Consider the following 5,261-nt stretch of genomic DNA (forward strand, 5'->3'; position numbering starts at 1 on the left):
CAAGTGTGAAAGGGCTAGCTCAGGTCTGTTGCGTATATCTACCTCTGTCAGTTCTTCAATAACCACCGCCACCCCTGACCAGAAAGGGATCAACATGGAGCACTCCCAGAATATGTGGAACAGGCTGCCAGCAGCAGCTTCACAACGCCAGCATCTATCATCTACTCCCAGATACATTTTTGCTAGCACTGTCGGTACTCTGTACCACCGCGTGAGTAATTTATAGTTCAGTTCCTGATAAGAGTTGCTAAAAGCAGCTTTATGACCCGTGTATAAAAGGTGTTCCTGTTGTTCTGGGGAGAATGTAGTGTTAAGGTCACTCTACCATTTGTTTAAAAATGGTAAAGTTGAGGGGGTGGTGTCTGTCAACAGCAACTGGTAGGCACTAGAGAGAGTCCCCCTAATAGGACCCTTGGCTACGCACACCACCTCCACCTGTGACAGAGAACGCACAAAACTAGACGGCAGTGGTAGAGAGCGGAGAAAATAGCGCAGCTGTAAACTGCGCCAGATACCCAACTCTGGAAGCTCATGAGCAACTGTCAAATTGGAAATAGGTATCCGTTCCGTGCCCCTCAAAAAATGAGGTGCTCTAAAAATTCCCCCATTCCCTCCAAGAGCGAAACCTGGGGTCCGTTGTACCAGGGTGAAACCCCGGGTGTCCCAGAATAGGACACAATGGATAAGGGTAAGTACTCACACCAGAGACTCCGAAATGTCTCTGCACAACACGGAGGGTTGTTCCTATCAGTGGTAGATTGAGAATGGGAGATAGTGCGTCCGGTGGGGACCATACAGCCCCTGCTAACGAGGTATCAGCAATAGCTCCCTCAAGTGTCACCCATGGTTTGTGGTCCCCATTTCTGCACCAGTCTAATAATCGCCCCACATGTGTTGCTTGATGGTACAGCAGAGGATCAGGAAAGGCAATACCTCTACGCACTTTAGGTAACCGCAAAATCCGTCGCCCAATGCGAGGGTTGTCACCCCCCCAGACAAAGCGGAGAAACTCCTGACTAAACTTGCAAAGTACTTGTTGTGGGACATGAACCGGGAGGGTTTTAAGTAAATATAACAATCGCGGCATAATATTCATTTTCAAAATGTTACATCTACCGAACCAGAAAAATGCATGTTGTTTCCACCGCTGTAGGTCCCTTCTCACCATGTTTAAAAAGGGCAAAAAATTCTGGTTAACCACCGAGGACAAGTCCCTAGGGATCCTGGTACCCAAATATGTTATGTCTGATTTTGCCCATTTAAAAGGAAAAAACGGTGTCAGGGAGTCCACTAACCTATCGGATAATGTAATGGATAATGCCTCCGATTTCTGCAGGTTGAATTTATATTTGGACAACATTGAGTATCTATTAATCTCATGCAGTAAATTGGGCAAAGGCATAGCCCGCCACTTTATGAACCTGATCGTGCACTTCAATCCCATGAATACTAAGGTTCGCTCTAACCTGCCTCAGAAAAGGTTCCAGGACCAGTATAAACAGGAGAGGAGACAAGGGGCACCCCTGCCGCGTGCCATTACTACTGGCGAAAAGTCTGGATAACAAGCCATTCACTTTAACCTGTGCTGTAGAGGTAGAATATAAAGACCCAATCCAGGTCACCAAGGCAGTGGGCAGACCAATATGTACCAGAGTACATTTCAAAAATTCCCAATCAACACGGTCAAAGGCTTTTTCAGCATCTGCTGCTAGCAATAGCTCTTGAAATTTACGTGAAGGATTATAATTGAAAAAATTCAGCGTTCTAACGGTATTGTCTCTAGCCTCACGTCCTGGTAGGAAACCTCTCTGATCTGAGTGTACAATAGTTTAGATCAGAGGTGTCGGGCGTTTTGCCAAAATGCTGCTAAATAGCTTAATGTCACAGTTCAATAGTGAAATTGGCGTATAACTAGCGCATGAGTTGGGGTCCTTATCAGATTTAAGAATTAAAGAAATGTGTGCTGCCAATGTATCCCTGGGTAGCGTCGATCCCTCCGTCAAGGCATTAAATGCCAATAGATAGTGTGGGGAGAGTATCGAGAGGAATTTGTTATAGTACGGTAGAGTTAGGCCGTCCGGGCCCGGTGCCTTCCCGGTGGGCGCTCTACCAAGCGCCGAAGCCAATTCCTCCGCCGTGATCGGAGCCCCCAGGGATTCCACTGCCTCAGAAGGAAAGGCGGGAAGTCCCAAGGAGTCCAGATAGGCCTTAATCAACTCTGCCCTCGTGGGATCCGCTGCAGGAACCGCATCTCTGTCTAAGTTATACAACTTGTCAAAAAAGGACCTAAAGGTCTCCGCAATGTCTAAGGAGGTGTGCACCCGCTCCCCTGAAGGGGAACTCACGCTAGGTATCTAAATTTTGGCCCTCTTTTCTCGAAGCGCCTGAGTGAGAGCCCTGCCACATTTGTTAGAGTATTCATAATAATAACCCTTGCGTTTGGTTAAATTAAATTTGGTCTTACATCACAGGATCTCTCTGATATGCTCTCTAATGCTAGCAATCTGCTGTTCAATTTCCACTGTGTGCCGCCATTTATGAGTGGGTTCTTAATCATGTAATTCTGCCAGAAGCCAGTTCAAATTCGTTTCCCTTTCCTTTTTGCACCTATGACCCGCCTGAATGAGCAAGCCTCGTATGTAGCATTTGTGTGCTTCCCAGAGGTGAAGTGGATTGTCCACAGAAGGAGCATTAATTGTGAAATATGACCTGAGCTCGGCCTCCATTTTATCACGTATCTCCGGTGTATCCAGCAAAGAATCATTTAATCTCCAAGTTGGCTCAGTTGGCGATGCCTGCACAGTCAGAGTAACCAGGGCATGATCTGAGATAGAAATCACACCCACTGTTGCAGATATCACTGTTGCTATTGAGGAGTGTTTGATGAGAAAGAGGTCAATTCTGGAGTATGTTTTGTGCATGTGAGAATAGAAGGTGAAATCCTTCTTGGTAGGGTGTAAGATACGCCAGATATCCACTAGTTGATGTGAGAGGCGTTTGATCTGCTTCAGACATAGCCGATGCACCCCTGGTCACATCCACCAAAGGATTGGGGGCAAAATTAAAGTCCCCACCCACAATCAAAGTGCCGTCACCAAAATCCTCTATAACTTTAAGTAGAGACTCCAAAAATAATACCTGGCCATTGTTGGGAAAATAAACATTGACAAAGGTATAGATGTGTGAATCAATTGACCCCTTAATCATAACATACCTACCCTCAAGATCAGTGCAACAGGCTAGCAGCGACCAACGAACCAATTTATGCAACAAAATACATACTCCTCTGGATTCAGATTCAGCGGAGGTACTATGATATGACTTATCAAAAAAGCGATCAGTCATTTTCTGTACATGCCCGTATTTAAAGTGGGTTTCTTGCAAAAACGCCACTTGACACTTACATCCATAGAGTTCCCGGAGAAATAAGGAACGTTTAACAGGGGAATTCAGCCCTTTTACGTTGAGAGATGTAATTTGCAATGTCATGGAGGGGAGGAGAGGGAGGGATTAGGTAGGACACAAAAGAAAAAGAGAAAAAAAACAAAAACAAAGAAAACAATAAACTAGATAGCAAATCTTATTGGCTCCAAAATTATAAAAATTCCCCTCAAAGAAGGAGGAGCCGACCTAAGTGGGGAGGAGGTACTCCACAGAGACGAGCATGTACTCGCCGACGGCTATTACAACCACATACCATAAAGAGCCCGCCTTTAAGTAACCTGTGTAAACCATAGCCAACTTCATACCCGCATAATAACAGTAGCAGCTAACAGTCACTCTAATTTAGAGTTCCACCACCAGGGCATTCAAACAATTAGTGCACAAGATGACCCGTCTCCAGGCCACTGCAAGAGCGTGGATCGGGATCTCCCCGGGGCCCCCCACGCACAAACATGGAATGGTCCCAGAAAGACCCACTCCCACCAAATCCCCCGAGCTAGTAACAACTGCACACATATTCAAGAGCAGTTAGCAATAATACAGGTAGCATACAGTATGCAGCAGCAAGAATAAACCCTCTAGTGCAAGATTAGCATTCTAACATAGAACAATAGCGGCCTATACAAGGTCTGCTTTATTAACCAGATCGCCAAACAACCAGCAATCAAATAAGCTCAAATGCATTGTCCCAATACTTAAGTTTCATTAGGTCCAACTTGTGGACGGAGCAGTGGGCCTGTGCGGCCAGTCTGCTGCCTGCTCTGGGTGCTCCGTGGTCTTGTGATCCTTGGGGAAGTAAAAGGGACCTCTACAGGCATGGCCAACCAGTCTGGAAGATCAATAGGTGGTAGTTGTAGAAATTCAAATAGTGCTGGAAGTTGAGAGTGTAATGCAAAGACAGATTCATTCTTAGTGATCACTAAATGGAATGGGTAGCCCCATCTGTAGGAAGCTTGTGCTGTACGAATGCCATCCAGCAGAGGTCACAAGGCTCGTCGCATTCTCAACCTGCTGCTGGATAGGTCTAGTAGTAATTGAATTGGTGCCCCATCAAAGTCCATATGACCGTTCCACCACGCTTGACGCAATATTCCTTCTTTTATATTGTAAAAGTGTACACAACATAATACATCCCTGGGTAGGGATCTGCCAGCAACCCGCGGCCCATTCACCCGATGGACCCTATCAAATTTAAGGGTAGCAGTTGGCGGACGGTTTAGGAAGCTGTTAAGAATGGCAGCTTCAGGAATGCCCCTAATTCTTATGTTGTTTCTGCGATTTCTATTCTCATTATCTTCGGTGCGCAAATAAAAAAAGTGAGGTGAGACTTTATAGTAGCAGAGCAGGATTCCAACGCTAAAAGACGGGCCTCCACACTGGAGGACGCAGATTCAAGCACAGCGACTCTGGTAGTGACAGTTCTAATCTGCTGTCTCAGCCCCTCTATTTCCCACTTTAATAAATTCTCAATACGAGTAGCCAACTCATTCACCACCCCTGCAAGGTCATCTTTAGAAGGGAGTTGATTCAATCTAGTTTCCAGGTGCCTAGTTGGAAAAACACTTACTAGTGAATCCATAAGTGTAGCTGAAGATGCAGGTAGCAGCATAGGAGTGAGAAGGCACGGGTCCACACTGCAGGGTGGCTCAGAAGAAGCTGTAGGAGAAGCAGCTGGGGCATCCTCATCAGGCTCAGCGTCTCTGTGTGTTGAGGCACGCTCCGGCGCCATCTTGGATTTCACAGCCGCTGCAAGAGAGTCAGCAGCCAGAGGAAAAATCTGCCTGAGGCCACAATTTTATGAGCTCTGGAGGCACCTG

This window comes from Pyxicephalus adspersus, chromosome 12 (genome assembly GCF_032062135.1).
Source record: "Pyxicephalus adspersus chromosome 12, UCB_Pads_2.0, whole genome shotgun sequence".
NCBI lineage: Eukaryota > Metazoa > Chordata > Amphibia > Anura > Pyxicephalidae > Pyxicephalus > Pyxicephalus adspersus.